This window comes from Anser cygnoides, chromosome Z, assembly GCF_040182565.1.
Source record: "Anser cygnoides isolate HZ-2024a breed goose chromosome Z, Taihu_goose_T2T_genome, whole genome shotgun sequence".
Classification (NCBI taxonomy): Eukaryota; Metazoa; Chordata; class Aves; order Anseriformes; family Anatidae; genus Anser; species Anser cygnoides.
The window spans coordinates 33,776,501-33,794,727 of record NC_089912.1 but is presented as its reverse complement, the minus strand read 5'-3'; the positions used below and the strand labels follow the sequence as shown (position 1 = coordinate 33,794,727).

The following is an 18,227-nucleotide window of genomic DNA, read 5'->3' as shown; positions in this document are numbered from 1 at the left end:
TTCACCTCCAATTGGAATGAAACCTTGAAATTACCTATGAAATGAAGTTTTTTGAATAAAGTGTTCCAGAAACATCAAAATGACCTTGCTGAAATGTAAGACAACATTTGCCAGTTGAGGTCATATGTTTAAACACATAAACCAGGTGTAGTTGGAAAAAGTAGAAAAGATTTCCACTCTCAAAAACTTCTCTTTATGTTTGAAAAACTTCAAAGCTGAAAATAACTACTCTGAGCCAAATCAGATATATATCTGTTAGACTATCTCTGACAGAAAATTTCATTGGAAGCTACAGACTTTCTCTTGCTTATGTCCTGAGACTATCACAGCTGTAGTAAGACTGTCCCTTCTCATGGGAGCTGTTCTTTCTGGCCTTTCAGCTTTGGCCACTAAGAAGAAAGATAAATTTTTTCAAAAATTTAAATGAAATCTTTCAGCTTTGTCACAGAAGCATCTTCCCAATTGGAAACAAATGCAAAATAATCATCAGATGATGTCCTTTTTATTTTTATTTTTATTTTATTTTTAATTTTATTTTTTTTCCATAATGGGGTAAATTACTGACACATTTATAATCTATTGGTAGACAGGTTTCTTTTAATGATAGGTGATTTAATCTGCTTCTTCTGATGTGTCTTGTACTTGTCATTTATTATATTCATTGTTATTTCTGTTAGAGCTGCAGCTGGAGACAGAGGTCTCCACTGGTCCAAAACAAGTTGTGTGTTGCAAGTTTATATTCTGATAGAGGATATCACCATGGCTTGCTTTATCCTGAAAAGACAAACCAACAGAACTCAGTGCATGTAGAAGAATAGCAAAAAGCAAACAATTAAACGGATATATTCTGTGGAGAGCTTACAAAACTCGCTGCCACAGGATGTTAGTGAGAGAGGTGACTTTTCATGGAAGACCTACTTTTCATCCTTATTCAGAATGCTGGAGCATAGTGAAGATGACTACACCTCAGGCTTTCAGCCAGGGTCCAGCTCTTTCTTTCCATGTTTTGATATCTTGTGTGCAGGCAAATTGTGTGAGACAAGGTGATGGTAATTCAGCATCATGGAAAAAAAAAAAAAAAAGCATAAATTGTCAGATATGCAATGTTGAAAAGAAAGGAACAGTACCTTTTACAGCATGCCAATACTCTGAACTTTTATATCTTTCTACAAGAAGTAATCAAAAAGCACGTAACTGTTCTACACTTTTCTAATTTGTATTCCAATTTACTGTAAGTCCAATGTGATAAGACTACAAATGTGTTTTAACTATGCGCAGATTTTAAGACCACATTGTTCTGAACCTATGAAAATCAGGGTCCTTGATACAAACTATGATAAACCCTGAAGTCTGACTGTATTAGTAGGAACTGGTATCTTATAGACAATTTATGGAAGATTTCAAAAGTTCCTTCTGTATTCTGAAGACATTATTCACTGCTAAAGGACTGTAAATCACAAAAAGTCTCAGAAGGCTTTCTTTTGAAATATATATGTGTGAGTGTGTATATGTGTATATATACATATATATAGTATATATAACTCCAGACCAGTCAAGGAATTCAGTACCCGAAACTACATTCCCTCTGTCTTTAGTCAGTCCCTTGTTTTAAAATATGAAACTTAAATAAGAAACATGGCTTTATACACATCTGCCATACTGGAGCAGTAGATCAAGTCTTCTTTTGAAAGCAAGGAAGAGGGGCTGCCCATTAGGGAAGACATGGTCCAGTGACTCAATAAATAGATGCAGGAGGAGGAGGATCTGTTCCTAGTCTCGCAGATAGCTTGCGGTGTGGTATAGTGTGGTGGCAAATTAATTTGCCTCTTTAAGCTCATTTTTCTCCTCCCACTCTGCTGTAAACTCCTTAGGAAAAGGCAATGCTCCTGGGCTCTGTTGTGCAGGAAGACACCTACCATCTCCCTGGAAAAGGCTGCAGCAGAAATGGGAGGTCTCTGCTCTCACTTGCCTCAGCCATTTCGACAGTGCTCTCCCATGGCGTACTTTTACCTGTTCAACTCTGTTGGCTTCGTTGTGAGCACCGACTCAAGGTGGCAGATGGGGACATGAGGCATCTTCATATTTAGCTTGGAGATAGAAATTGCTAATGAAAAGAAAAAGAAAAAAATCCTGATGTCTGAATTCTAAAAGTTCATGTTTAGTGTTAAGCAATTCAAGCTGTATGGACTGACCCTGCATGGGAAGAAGCCCTGCACCAAGTACTCAAGTTCTGTGGTAATGTTTCAAAGAACAAAAGAGGAAGAGATTTCATCCCAGGAAAGATGCTCCAAAAAACTGCAACCATGCCTCCCTGAACACACAGAAAAACGTGGTGGACACAAAGAGAATCAGATAGCTTTCTCTCAGGTTTTAGTCTGCATCAAGGCTTTCTACCATGTACGTACACACACACACACAAACACACACACAAAAAAAAAAAAAAAAAAAAAAAAGCTGAAATGTGGAAAGAAAACCAACCAGAAACTCTGCAATCTGGATATGTTTCAAGAGTTCAGGAATCGTACTCTGATATCTTAGTTGCCTTGGCATGACAACTTAATAAACCAGCAGTTTTACTCCAAATGTCCCTTGACTGAGTCTTAGCAGCTCCAATCCTGCCTGCCTGGCAGAAAATAAGGTGATGTTCCTACTTTGTTTCACACTGATCAATGATTAATTTTATGAAACATCCCCGTTTCTCCCCTTTGGGTGTTGTTGGCAGTCATCCTTGAGGAGAAAGAGGACCATCCAGCCTTGCATTGTTTTCTCTTCAGCCGGAGGCAGCAGAAACATCCACTGCTGGGGCAGCAGCCTCAGCCGTGCACAGTGCCTCTCAGGCTGAACCTCCTGAGCAGCAGCTGGGGAGGAAAAGTGTCCTTCAGCAGCAGTGGAAACGCCTGGCTTTGGAGGGGGGGGTGGGGGGCGGACCGTGCTGATTTCCACCAGTGGAGGATTTAGCCCACCCTGCCTGGCTTGCAGAGGCAACCCAAAACACACGTCCATCTGACTGCTGGAGCTCAAGTCACCATTTGCCTGTCTGGAGCGGGATAATTTGTCAGACACCAGCTGCTGCGAGCGCTTTCCTCATGGGCACACTTGTTATTATGTTACAGCCTGTGTGAAGAATGTGGGACGTCGCTGAAGTGAAAATGATTACAATCGCGTTTGCACAAATAATCTGTGGACTTCTTTGTGCGAGAGCTTCTATCATGTGCGGCGTGTCAGTAAAGCAGTAACCAGCCTTGGGAGGGAAAAGGGGGACAAAAAGGAAGAAGAAGAGAAAAAAGCACGCTGGCAACGCTGGGGGAAGTGCTTTTGTGGCCACACAATGAGATTTAAGACCGGATGGAAGTGGTCCCCCCACTCTCCCTCTCCCTCTCTGCTTCTCCCCCATCTCTGAAAGAGTTACTCGGGAGGATTTCAAGGGTAGGTTTCTAGAGCGACACCATGTCTAATTACGTACAAGACGGAATGAAAAGGTGTAGGCCTGTCTTTCCAGCTCAGAAAAAAAAAATGTGGTGTCCTGCGAATAAGAAATGAACAGACTGACCTTTTCAGAGCTGCTGAAAGAGAAAACCAGATGTATTCCTCAAGAGTCACTATGACTGAAGGGTGATAAAGGCTTGCATTGTGCACTTGAATAAAAGGAAAGCTAACCAGAAAACAGCAGCTGATAATAGTCAGGCCAGGCTGTGCTATTGTCCAAGGCACAAATGTTCAGCATTGGCCTAGACCACACTGCTGGTATATACAGCACAGACTTGAGGGAGAGAAAAAAAAATGGAGGAGAAAAAAAAAAAAAAAAAAAAAAGGCAGCTTTTTTATTCCTGTTACCTAGAGGAGTTTGTATGAAACTGCCAGCGGTTATAGGACCACAGAGGAAGAAAATGATCCAGGATCCCTTCCCCACCACACACAAACACAAACACACACATGCTCCATTTCTAACATTATGTTCCTGTAAGATCTGAACCTAACCATCTGCCAAATGAATAGACAAAACCCAGCTTGTCTTCCAGGATTCAGATGTAAGGGGGTGGATAAAGAGGAAACATCACACTGGTGAAGAGGCTGGAGCTTACTGCACTGCAAAACAGGGGTCTCCAGAGCTCAGGACAACCAGTAAGAAACAACAGCAGCTTTAATTTCTGCAAGGACTAGGGGCTGGGTCGGGAGCATTTGGATGGCAGGACCACCCCCATACCAGGCAGGTCTGTGCCACCATCATAAAACCCTGAGAAAAGCAGGGGCAGTGGTAGAGGGGTGTGTGTGCAGGGACAGAGGGGAAGAAAGGGGCAATTTGTGGGAAACAAAAACAAAAACAAAACAGGGAGAGCAAACTACAGCCCTCAGCCCCTCCCACTCTTGGGGAGCAAACTGGACTCTCCCTAGGCAGAAGCCACTCGTTTTAAGCCCTGCTGCTGTGACCTCTCTGGATTTTTAAGCATCACAGACCTGCCAAAGAGTCTCTCTGCCACTTCTGAATGTCATGTCACTGTTTGCAAACCAAGGCTGGGGCTGAGTGAGCAGATCTTGCCCATTGGAGATGGTTATTTTTAGAGTGGGCATGATAAGCTTCTGCCAGGCACCATCCGCAGCCAGCCACGTCCATGCAGAAGTGTAAATCAGCCTCGACACTCGCTGGGAGACCTTGCCTTTTCTTATTTAAATATGTTCTCTGAAATAACTCTTTGGGACTGTTATCTGTGAATGCAGTGGGAGAGGGGTTCCCTGCTCCTCACTGCCCTTCCAGAAACAACAGAAGTGCAAAAGAAGCTATGGGGCTTCTTTGTTTTTTGTACAGCATTGGCTTTGTCTTTTACAAAATTAGTTCAAGGAGATTTATTGCTGGCGACAGGCACTGAGGGCTGGCCTGGTGCTTGTCTGCAGAAGATGAGACAGGGTGTTCCCACTGCAAAGTGCCGCACTTTGGTCATCAGAAGATGAGGTGAAGTTTGCTTCCTGGCTTCTGGCCGCATGACCTTGGCTGTGTACCTTCAGCACCCCCTGCCTACCCCAGTTTTCTCAGGACCATGTACTTTGAAGGAAGCTCTCCAGAGGTAGAGCTGGCTCTCACAATGCATACAACACAGAGATGCTCATGACCTTAACAGGAGATGAAGCAACTGTTTCTATAAGGAATTAATTATACCATCACTACCAGATACAAGTCCTCCACTGATCAGTGAAGCAAAGAAACAAGGGCTCAAAGGAGAAGCACCAGAGAGAGGACACAGGTATCTGCCAGCTGTGCAATCAGACAGGAGTGAGTCTGTTTCCCTCCGTTCTGCCTACCCAACGTGTTTCAGACTAAACTGGGAAAATGATCCCAGGGAGCAAGCTATTTTGAGACTCCTGGGCCATGGCTTTTCTGCTGTGATTACCCCAGAGGCATCTAATTAGCAGCAAAAAGGCTGCCTTTTCTTTCTGATCTCTGCAAGGAACTGCACTGAGAAGCCACCAACTCATCTCATGCTGTACGCACAAGACCTGTGCAAGCTCCCTAGCCGGCTAGCTTTATTTTTCCCATGTCAACAAAAGAAGGAGTGATTTGGGGGGTGGAGTAGATGGACGGGAAGAGAAAGTGATTCACGGGGAAATAATATTCCTGCCATACATTCAAAGAATTAAACAGCACATGTATACACACATGCACACACTCATGAGGCTGAGGAAGCAGGCTGAATAACTTTCAAAAGGCTTGCTGCATCTTGCTCCATGAGTGGGTATTGCCTGGCTATTTCTAAGAGACAGACATTAAAATCTGCAGCACAGTCATTTAGAATTTCAAAGGATTCTTCTTCAGGGGGTGGAATACAAAAGACACCACAGTTATTCATATAATACAAGCAAGGTTGGGGAAACAGCAGCATGCCATTAGGTAAGACTGAGCAGAAAACCTTTCTGGAGAAGGCTAAGATCTATTCATTCAAAGTAAAGAAGTGACCATAATCACTTCTTATTTATACATTTATCTGTGTACGTGTGAGTGTGCATGCACATTTAAAGAGAGATCTTTGTACAGCTATGTTTTCTACCCCACTTTGAGAAGAGCTTGAGAGAGGATCTGAAATGTGCACTGTGGTGCACAAAAGAAAAGAAGGGGGAAAAAAAAAAATATATATATATATATATATATAAAATACATCACACATCATCCACGCATCTACACAAACATGCTCGCGTTTCTTTCACCGTGAGCTTTGGGTGTCAATCAGCAGAGAACAAACAGCAAAATGAAAACCAGGAGCTCCTTCTGTTGAGGTTTTATGATAACGTCCTCCAACATTTCCCTGTTTTTGTTTTTAATGTGCTAAACTAACTGTATGGCTGGAGCAGCAAAGAATGCGAAGCTCACACATGTAAAGCATTGTGTCCTCTGACATACTATTACACAGAAGGCTCACAGTTCCCCTCTCTCCCTCCCCTTCCTGGTGTTGATGAATTACATGAGATGAATATCACAGATCTGGGTTTTTTAAACCGTGAGCTTAGGCAGCAACAACGACTGCAAAGCAGACATCGTTGTCTGAACCTCTATTGTTTCTATTTCGGGAGCACATTGAGTGATTAGTTTGGGTAACAGTAACATCACATTACCTTCTACAGGCTGGAAATGTCTTTTAAAACTGAAGCAACGCTGAAGCCATGTGATACAATACTGTAGACAGAGCCAAGTGGAATACATCAAAGAGTGCCTTGATGCAGATGTTTCATGCAGAAGAAAATTAGGTCAGAGACCACTTCAATTTCAGCTTCTGCCAGGCTTGTTTGAGAGCTTCCAGTGAATTCCTAATGAATAGCTTCTAGGGCACTTTTCTCTCATTCAGTCACAAACTGCCACAGCCAGATGAGCTTTCCATGTGGAATCTTTTCTCATTATTTAAAATACTATTACTTTGTGTTCAGAGATTCCAAAATCTTCCTTACAACAATAGTAAAAATTCCCACTCCTTCATCACCCCCCCCCTATAAAATGTGAGGCAAAAGGAAAAGGTGAGAAGAAAAGCCAACTGATAAACAACGTATGCTAGAGGAAAAAGAAAAAAAAAGGGGGGTGGGGGGAGAGCCTTTTACCAATTTTATGTGGTATATAAATACTTGCTAAGAGTCCTTCTTGAATGCAGGGCTTTTTGAATCTCAGGTGCTCAGGGAGGCAAAGCAGCCTGCAGAACCCAAGCGTTATGCTGATTTTTTTTTAAATTTCTTTCTTTCTTTCTTTCTTTCTTTCTTTCTTTCTTTCTTTCTTTCTTTCTCTTTCCTTCTTTTCTTTTTCTTTCTTTCTTTTTCTTTCTTTCTTTCTTTCTTTCTTTCTTTTTCTTTCTTTTCTTTCTTTCTTTTTCTTTCTTTTCTTTCTTTCTTTCTCTTTCCTTTTCTTCCTTTCTTTTCTTTTTCTCTTTTTCTTTTTCTTTCTTTCTTTCTTTCTTTCTTTCTTTCTTTCTTTCTTTCTTTCTTTCTTTCTTTCTTTCTTTCTTTCTTTCTTTTTCCTTTTTCTTTTCTTTCCCTCCTTCCTTCCTACCTTCCTTCCTTCCTTCCTTCCTTCTTTCCTTTCTTTCTTTCTTTCTTTTCTTTCTTTCTTTCTTTCTTTCTTTCTTTCTTTCTTTCTTTCTTTCTTTCTTTCTTTCTTTCTTTCTTTCTTTCTTTCTTTCTTTCTTTCTTTCTTTCTTTCTTTCTTTCTTTCTTTCTTTCTTTCTTTCTTTCTTTCTTTCTTTCTTTCTTTCTTTCTTTCTTTCTTTCTTTCTTTCTTTCTTTCTTTCTTTCTTTTTCTTTCTTTCTTTCATTTTCTTTCTTTCTTTCTTTCTCTCTCTCTCTCTTCCTTCCTTCCTTCTTTCTCTCCTTCTTTCTTTCCCTCTCTTTCTTTCTTTCTTTCCTTCCTTCCTTCTTTCCTTCTCTCTTTCTCTCTCTCTCTTTCTCTTCCTTCCTTCCTTCCTTCCTTCCTTCCTTCCTTCCTTCCTTCCTTCATTCCTTCCTTCCTTCCTCCCTTCCTCCCTTCCTTCCAACTGGAAGTCTTCCAGTGAAAGGACAGGAGAAAAACAACTTACCCCAGTGATAAAGATGTTACATCTTGTTCTTCTTGTTCTTTACTGGTCACAGTTCTTCTTTTCAAACACAGTATCTCCCTTATCTCACAACTGCACTGTGTGTTTTAATATACCCTTTTGCCGTGTCCTGCTTTGTGTTTTCTTCAGCCTTGTTTTTCCAAGGTTCACATAATTTTGCCAGAAGTCCCTGTTCAGCAAGAAATGTTTTTTTGTTTTGTTTTGTTTTGTTTTAAAAAAAAAAAAACTTTTTAATGACAAAGAGTGAGATGCTTTAAAGATGTTTTTACAGCCTGTGCACATATCAGCTGGCATGCCTGCTATACCCATTGGCCTGTTGCACTTCCAATGGGGGAGCAGAGTCTGCTTCAGACCTGCACATGATGCGACTACACTAAGCCTTCTGAGCTTCTCTCGAGCCACAGTACCCATCTAAACTTCTCCTGAGCTCATTCCCCTTCCATGAGTAGCTATGGGGGTCTCTTTTGAATGTCATAAATAAAAAGCAAGTAGCAAGTGTGCTCAATAAGCAGTTTAAATGAAGATCTTTTTTTTTAATGCTCAATCATAAGCTGAGCAGAGCATCTTGCAATTCCATACATGGCATACATCAAGGACTGCAAAATTTTGGCACTTAGAAATATAAACAATAGCCTAGCACCTTCCTCAACAGGAAGAAGTGTCTAGCATTTGTCAAGTGGGTGCTTTTAGTGTGGCCCACTTTCACCCTGGAGTATAAAATCAGTTCATCAAGTTGCATGCTAGAGTCCAAGACTCCAGTCCTGGCCCCAGCTCAGCCAAAAGTGTCCTTTTTAGTCTCAAGTAAATCACTTACTCCATGCTATGCCTGACTTTTTTTCCTTCCTGTGATTGGCAGGGAGCCATATCTGAAGGTAGATTGAAATCTATAATGATCAGGATTATCTAGTGAGCTAAAGAGATGACGGGACAAGGCATTTTGGTAAGCCATCGATATAAATCTGACTGTTGAGATGCAAAAAGCCTTCTCACTGGTTACCACCCAGGCACTATGCAAGGAGGAAGGTCTTGACATAACAGCAAGGTCCTCTCTGACACAGGATCAGGATCATCTATGAGTAATTCTACCTTGCAGTCCTGAGTGTCCTGTACTCCACCCACATGTTGCACAGGATCAAATCAAGAGCAATGACTCAGAGTGTCATCGGAGAGGATCCAGAAACTGACATCAGCCTCAACATGTCCAGCTGTTGTTGTTCACTGAGTCGTAGACTCATGACAGAACAGTGTGAACTCCCTTGTGTTCCCAGGGGCTTAGGTGGAATGAAAGCATAATATGAATTTGCAGCAGAACAGCTTTCATTCTGCATCTCCATTTTCCTGTGCAGAACTCAAAGTCTCACAGAAGTTCACAGATGTCATTTTGTCCACTCCAGGCAAAAAAAACTGGGGCCCTCACACACCAAAGCCAACATTTCAGAGTTCTTTTCATATTTAAGATGTTTCCAAATTCACAGCATCATATTAAAGCACTAGGATCTGAGCATTCAGACATTTTCCAGACCATCTACAGATGGATTTTTCTGTTTTGCACTGTGTCCAACCATGAGCACTCAGAAATGAAGGACTACAAAAACAAAGGTGATATTTGACTTTCTAAGCCATTGTTGCTTGAGATGACCATGCAGGATTAAGGTCAGAGCCCTGAACTGAATTGCAGGGACAGGACTTCTCTGCATATCTGAACATCCCCAAGTCTGGACACACAATGACAATTTTTTTTTGTCCCAACAGTTACATCAGAAGTCACTCCAGACATCTCTTCTGTGAACCTCTGCCTAGGTTATATTTAATTATACTTCTCAAAAGGCACAAGTTGTCTACAAAATGCCCCACCTGGCTTCTCTCCTGCCCCACTTGCTGACTCAGTAGCAGATCTGTGCTTGTCTTCAGAGTCTCTCATCTTTCCTGGTTCTGACCCCATGGGAATCTACAGAAACTCCCTTGCAATCCACACACCCTCTAACATATTCCCAGACAGAGTATATGGAAGCACAGGAATCTTTCCTCACTTTATAATTTGAATTCCTAGACTCTCCTGAACATAGCTTCATGACCTTTGTATATCTGGAGTGTTTGTGCACTTCTCCAACAGGTCTTTTTTCCACACCCTTGACTCTCAGGGCACACTGCAAAGATACAATGGTTCATCTAAACGCACTCATCTAAATGCACTTCTCTTTCTTCTCAAAATCTCATTCCCTTTAGTTCAATAATTTGTCCTGCTTCACAAACTTTTCCAGTGCCTAACTGAACTCCCAGGACTTCTCAATTTCCAACCTGGTTTAAAAACACCATTTGAACACCACCACACAATCCTTGCATACAGAAAAAGAATTATAAAATACATTTGAATGCAATTTGCTGTGCATATAATTGAGATACTTTTATTCACTCATCAATGGCTACTAATGCACATAGGATCCTGGAATGGAAAACTGCTCACAAAATTAAAACATACCTAAGTAACCAACTTAAAGGAATTTAGTTTGTCAAAATAAACAATAAAAGCTGTTTTGTATCTACCACCTGTTTCACACAGGGGACCACAGCAGGTGATCCTGCTGGCTTTAAAGGCAATGAAGCTCTTTTTTTTTCTGACTGCTAACTATAGAGATGAAAGCTTTCTTTCAGAGCAGAGCAGATACAACTTGGCAGTAACTGTGACCACTTCTCATCACTGTCCTGCCTGCAGTCCCAGATATGGTTGCTCTCCTTACCCATACAGCCACTGGTATCTCTAGGGAGGGTATCAACTGCTGCAGAGTGGGGCTCTGATGTGGACACTTTTTGATGCAGACCTGGACAGTGGCCATCACATTTATATTTTACACAGACAACTGCACAGCCCCGTATAGGATCAAAAGCACCTGCTGTCTGCTAAGCAGTTACTTTTCTGTTCCTAGAAGAGTTCATTTTTGTGGCTGTATGCAGCCTCTGCTGCTCGGAGTTCTCCTGTCCATCAGCAAGGGTCCAGGTAGCATCTTTGTCCTTTCCTGCAGAAGCAATGGCCAGGCCATCTCTCACTGCAGACCTGGATGGAGTAGGAGTGAGTCTTCCACATAGAAAAAAACAAAACCCTAGGGTACAAGTGCGAATGGTAAGCTCTGGCCTACACACATCACCTGAACTTCAGAGGGCTTAGCCTTCTGTCATGCTGGGTGGAGACAAAGGTATCTGATATTTCTGAAACAACCAATGTCCAATGTTTATTTTAATCACCTAATTTCCAAAACCCCTTTTCCCCCCTCTTCTGTGATTACTCACCTATGCTGCCTGATTCTCAATTCTGGAGCTCAACTGATTAAAAAATGTCTACCATACCAATTATTCACAGGCAAGGTTAAAAGAGTGTACACAAAGAAGGGGAGGATCTCAAAGACGGCAGACACATCACCTGTCCCACAACCAGCATAAATGGCAAAAGTTACGTTGAACGAACTAATTCATCTGCACAACCCATTGAATTAGGAGTGTTTTTTAAATAGCCTCTTGACTGAGAATCGATGTCTCATTAATCTAAAGTATATCACAGTGAGAGCCCTAGTAATGCCAAATAGAATAACTCTCCATATTGCTGACACTGCAGCAGAGCTTTCACAGTAAAGGCCTTACATTTATTTGAGACTCCAACAAGCTTCCACTGTAAGACTCCTAAAGACTGGTGAATATGATAACTCACCAGCTTTACATGGACATGCTGTGAGGGACTTGAGTGCATTGCCTCAAGGGGATGTCACAAGAGCTGTGCGACCAAATTCTTTCAATGTCAATGTTGCTCATGGATGAGATGTGACCAGTGGTCAAAGAGGAAAATGAAGCCTCAGTGACATGGCTTCATATCTGTCTGTTGCTGTCATGTGGTGTGATACTGGGCTTTGCTGTCCTGTTTTCCAGCAGCAGCAGCAGGCTGAAGGGAGGTAATGAGAGTTCTCCTCCAAATGTAGATGAGCATGGAAAATTCAAAACCTGTACTCAAAATGTCCTAAAAAAAAAAAAAAAAAAAAAAAAAGCTGCTCAAAAAACCAAAGCAGTCATTAACAGGCAGAGCTACATCTAGAACTCAGCAAAATAACCAGCATTTTTTATTTTCTCTTTCCTTTCAATAATCATGCATGGATTCTTTGTTTTATTCAAAAACCTTCTTCCTCCTCTGTTCTCCACTCTTCCACTAGGTCTGGCTGTCTGCAGAGTATCATTCATGATCAGATTTTTTTAAGTTAGGGATAAGGTGAAGTTCCTGATTCAGAAATTTAAATTTAGGTACATGCTGAAGTAGAACACTACACAAAATGTTTCATTCTAAAAATGTTGATCCAAAATACTTGGGCTTTTTCTCAGTTCATTTTTTTCTTGACTTGAGAAGGGCAGCAGGTTGGAACCACAAATCTACTAACAATTTTGAACCACAATTTGACTAAGGAATTAACTTAAATATTCCACTGTCTAACAACACCTGAGTGGAACTGGTTTCAAAGCCAGTTCACTGAAACATATGCAGATTTAAGGTACCACAGGGACTAACAGGACTGGCTGAAGATGCTTGGAAAAGAAGGAATAGAAGCAATGGCAGGGACTCAAGAGACACAACAGACTCAGAGAAGCTTCTTTGCAAGCCAAGAAAACTGCAGAAATGTCCCAGTGCCTGTGCAGAAGCCTGTTGACCATTGCACGTGTTGTTTTGCAGCAGCAGGCTTCTTGCCATCACAGCATGCTTCCCCCTGCCTCCACCTGCTACCCTCTCCCACCAGCTGCCAGGTGCTGGCGCTGGCTCCAGGTGCTGGCAGCTCATCTGGTGCCTCCTTTCCAAACCAGAGAGCGGCCTGGGATTTCACATCTGATAGGACTCCCACCGCACCAGGTCTTGGAAAGACCCCGTAACATCAATCACACTGGCACAGGCGCCTCTGTGGCTTGTGAAAGGTATGAAAGAGCTTACCTAGGTCAGGGTTTGGGTAGGCATTTATGGACGCTTGGTACTGTTTTCAAGTCCCTGGTGAACGATTCTATAGGAACTCCAAGTGTTGTGTGAGTACCAACTTAAGACAGTATTAATACAACCTCAATGAAGGGCTAATTCAGGCTTTTGCTGTAATTCTGCCTTCTTCTAGTGTGTGTGGACTTCAAATCTGGGCACAAGGAATTCTTTAATGCATTTCTCCAGCCTTCAATCACTGTTTTCTTGATTTTTTTGCAGTTGCAGTGCTAGGGGTGTTGCTGGCATATGTTCAGCTCCAGACATGCCTGTGTAGGCATAGCTGAAGAGTCATTCCACATTTTGGCAGACATGTCTGTGTTTGTGTAACCTTTTGATGGCCTGCATAAACTCCAAACAAAAAATATATCCTAAATAGTGTGGAAGTGAGTAATCAATACAAATCACATGGGGTCTTCCACGTTCATAAGTAGCTGCCCTGCTCACAACAGGCCGTTTTTTATTGAGAAGGAACTGTTGGGTTCCCTGCCACAGTCACACCTGAGAAGGTTAGCAGTAAAAAGATAGTAAGGAAGAACTTTGACATTCCCAGTATATAAGAGGTAGAAACACGTGCTCATCATCACAGACAATCAGATGTCACAACTCTAGACGAGGCAAATTCTTGGAGAGAAAAAGAACCAGGCCTTTCCACCTTGCCAAGCAGATAGTGCTGCAGTGCTTTCTTTCTGTAGTCACCGACTACAGAGAAACCTAAACCTTTGTCTGAAACCAGGAGCAGTGAGAGGGACCAAAAGCACATTTCCAGAGGTTAATGGTCTTCCTGCAGAGAGCACGAATCTTCCCACTCCTTCTACAGAAAGCATCTCAGTGCCCTAATGGCTCCCCTTCCGTACACTTAACTGCTGACTGCCCCTTTTTTATCCCTATAGCCCCCTCATAGAGTGAAGTTTAAAAAGTCAAGTCATAGGATACACGTAAGTCACAAACGATGCCAACAATTTCATCATACTGTCACTGCCAAGTACCCAAGGTCTAGCTATAATGCAGACACACTTTTCAAAACTCCCAACTAAGTCAGCTGCTCCAAAGGCAGGACACATTCCCTCCAAGCACTAACTCGTTGCTAAGTACTGTAAGTCAACAGTTGGCTTCCTGCCTTCCTCTTAAGCTATCTACCATCAAAACATGTCAGAATGGAGGAACATCAATTGTTGTCTGGTAAACAAAAGCAGATTTTTTTTCCCTTATTCTTTCCCTTTGGTCATCTCCTTTACATTGGCTCCTCACTATACTGTTACTAAGCACATGCTGGACAATACTTTAAGAGGGTAGGGTTCCTAAACAGAAGGCACAATTTAATCACTTGAAGAAACCTGACAAACAAAAAGCTGAGGCATCCCAGAAATTCCTGACCATCTTGTTTTGCAATAGGCAAAACTTGCTGCCTAAATGTCTAATGTTGACCCTTCAAGTACCTGTGAAAATTGTAGGGTATCACACTGCAGCAACTAGTGTACCATAATAATTTATTACCACTAATTTATCATCATGCTTGTGGCAGCAACAAGAGAGATTGCAGCAATATCCTACATGGTACAATGCTTGCCAGTGCATGCAAACTTCCCCTGTGTCAGCAGGTCACCAAAAAACAGGGCATCATCATCATGGAAATTTATGGAATCTGTGGAATGGAATCTAATAGCAACTGAGAGAGCGCGGCAGTATAGGAAGAGATGCAACTTCAGCAAGGACACTTGTGCCTGGAGATTCGGTATTTGATATATGCTGAACCTGATTCGAGTATTAGCAAACCATTGAAAAATATGAGGGGAAAAAAAAAAAAAAAGGACATAGTTGTATCTGTGTTCTTGAAGAAAATGACAGAAAGAACCAAGAAATAATTAAGACCTGTCTGGGTGGATGCTTCCAACTACCTTCAGTAGTCTATAAATAAGTAGATCATACAGAAAACTGGAAATGGTTCAGGCATTACTGATAATCTAAGGTTTATAAAATCCATGCTGACCCATGGACAGCGGTAGCAAGAACTGACCAGGCAAAACTTATGCAGTAGAAATTCATAAAATGTAACATTCAAATCTTTGATGATACTGTGTGACATCTGATTCAACACCAGACTCCATTTGTGAGCCAGAAGTTATTCTGCAAAAGATAATTTGATAGAGGAGGTTAGGAAAGAGAAAGATCAACTAGTTGAGCTCTAACAGTTTGTGTGAAATCTTCTGCAGTTAACTAGCTACAAACTTTTATTTTTTCTCTTTTTCTTTTTTTTTCATGATATATTATAGATACAGCTAGGTGTAACATGACTGGAAAACGCCTGTGATACTGGTAAGGTAATGCAAATGTCCACTGAAGACAATAAATGCAGCTACAAACACAGACAGTTTGAGTTCCAGCTCTGTCTCCCATATGTACCAGGGACCACACACAGCTTAGATTTTTATAAAGTCCACAGAGAAAGTTAATAGCTGAATAATACATTTCAAGTAAACAGATTGGTACAAACACCAAATTCTAGTTCTAGTCATATGCTTTTGAACTTGTGCAGACCTCTCAGAAGTCAGAAGGGTTTTTAAAATATATTTATTTGTGCCTGTGTACAGTTGTTGTTTTTAATATATCTCATTTTACGTAGTGTTTGGAATATGAAGCTTCTTTGACCCAGAATTTCAGGCCACTTCATCCAGGAAATCTGGCTTCCAAACAGGTTTGGAGGGCACTAGGCAGTCTTGGTACAGACAAATGAGAAAGAAACTGGTCAGCCTGTCTGATTATCTGTGCAGACTGGTCTTGCTAAGTTGGAGACAAAATGCCTGTTCACTTTGTTCCTCTGGCACAGCCTAGTAGTCTCAGTTTCAAAGTACTTTGTGAATCCAGGTCAACAAATGAGCACTGGCACTGAAACAAGTCCAGCACAGTGCAATAGCTTCAGGGTGTAGTCATGAAAACTGACTATATCACACACAAAATATTTTACCTATTCCTTGATAACAATGCACTTGGAGGAGGTTGTGGGTGGGAGAGGTACTGATGGGTCTCTGAAATATCCTTGGCCCACTCAGTCAATGTGGTTAAAGAAGGTTTTCCAGTCCCACAGGCCAGAAGAGACTGAAATGATCAGAGTCCTTTTTATCAGCCTTTCACAGAATCATTAAGGTAGGAAAAGACTTCCGAGACCATCTGGTCCATCCACCTCCTACCACCAGTATCACCCACTAAACTATGTCCCTAAGTACCACGTCCAACCTGTCCTTAAACACCCACAGGGACAGCGACTCCATAGCTGGAATAAGTCTGTACTTATCTGCAGCTGAGTCAGTTCAGAGAAGTCCTCAGCATGAGTCTGTAGCAAGGCTCAGTTTCATGCCCCTAGACTCCCGCAAAAATGCCTTAAAGAAGTGGCAACCCTCTCATAGCTTATGTGCACAATAGAATTACTAACTCATTTTAAACATGTAAATTCTCTCTTGGCATGGTTGCCATCTTGAAGTGAAAATGGAACTGATGGCCTCTTGCTTTGAAAGACATCACACTGACGCACGAACTACCATAACATACTGTTTCTCCTCAATGAGATGAAATACAAGGCCATCTAGTGCTTCAACAAAATGCTGCTTGGTAAGGTCCCTCTACAGACAATGATCAAGTGTCTAATCCATTCATTCCATGGGAGAGATGAGGTGGAAAGTCTGCTGCACAGAGCAGCTTCTCTCTGGTCAGCTCTTGCCTCCTAGATCTTTCTGGTCTTTGAAAGTAGTGACTGTAAGGGTAAAAAACACCCCATCCAGAGTAATTATAACAATGTCAGCTGAAAAAAAAAAAAAAAACCAAAAAAAAAACAATAAAAGGGTACTGCAAAGACATTAATCTCCAGGCCTGAAGGAAATGAATTGCAATCACTGCTGATTTCGGCAAGTGTGTTTATATGGAGAAATTGTCACCTTTTTGTATTATTTTGTATTGTTTTCTTTTTCTCCAAAGTGTCTTCTCTCAATTTTTATTTTCCTTCATATGTGTCCACCTCTAAACAAAGCTGATTCTTTTCCTGATATGCCCCTTTTTTTCTTCTTATACCTCAGGCTAGTGAGAATTTCATTTACTGTTTTCTTGACTTATCCTGTGCAATAATTAGTGGTATCATAAAGGGTTATTACATTGCTCACTCCTGCCTCTTCTCAGCTTCTTAAAGACACACCCTAAATTATGCAGTGTCTTCTCAGAGGTGAGGATACTATCTCCACCGCCATAGATTTCAGATCCTATATTCTTATTCTTGGCAATCTCCATATTTTAAACCACAGCCTCTATGTGGATCATTCCCAGCTTAACCACACTGATTGCTCTTTTCTCTCCAATCTCAAAATATGTCTCAGAACATTTCCTGAATATTTTGCCATCATGTAAAATGCAGCCTCTCCAAAACCACCATTGACAATCCCCTATCTTTCCAGAACATAAGAATTATCCAACCTCTAGTTCAATGGCTGTCTTACAAACCCACCCACTTCCTTATTGTTTCATTGCATTTTCCTCAGTGGGCAAAAAGGATAGATCAGCATCTGTTAGGTTTTAACCATTTGCCTCTGTATAGTGTTCCTGAAAGAAGCTAAGAACAAGGGAATCCCAGACTGCATATGGCTTTTGTGTCTTCCATGAACTTTTTCTGTTGGCCTTTGACACAACTGTGACTTAGAGCTGCAGCATAGACAGCCCAAGGATAACACAGATAAAACACATACCACTGTGCGCCTCTCTCAGCCACTAATTTTTCTGGGTGCCTGTGACACTTCACTACAGATGAACTCTCAGCCTGTCAGATTTATGGCTGTCTATCTGGGCTGCACAGGATGCTGAAGTGTTTTGGCAGCACTGTGAAACTCATTCTTGACTTGCTTCTTTTTCTTTCTTTTCCATTTTCCCTTTATTGGTTACATTTTCAAATGATTCCGTTTAGCTGGACTGTTCCTCTTGGTGGATCTAGAGCTCCTGCAACACTTTCATGTCTACCCAACTAGTCGTGGTTGCAGAACATGACTTACTATTACAGAGTCTAACATATCTGGACTTTCTGCATACATTTCAGTGTATGATGATGTATTCTGTATTCTTCTGCTCCATGTGTGGAGGCTAAATATTCAATTCTTGCCATCTGTTCAAAAGCACTTGTAAGTTCAAAGCCCCAGGAA

General features: G+C 41.5%; 1 long non-coding RNA gene across 2 annotated transcripts in view; it reads right to left on the bottom strand.

Annotated features, from left to right (window-relative positions):
* Window positions 1–560: 560 nt before the first annotated feature.
* Window positions 561–18,227, bottom strand: part of LOC106040426 (uncharacterized) — a 42,543-nt gene continuing 24,876 nt past the window's right edge. The window contains exons 1-4 of one of the 2 annotated variants that reach the window (XR_010827911.1): window positions 2,479–4,033; window positions 2,011–2,104; window positions 919–1,013; window positions 561–774 (exon numbers count right to left, since the gene is read on the bottom strand). This is a non-coding gene — a long non-coding RNA (uncharacterized lncRNA). Of the gene's footprint in view, window positions 775–918; window positions 1,014–2,010; window positions 2,105–2,478; window positions 4,034–18,227 lie in introns of those variants that run through there. The other variant, XR_010827910.1, reaches the window with a different exon arrangement.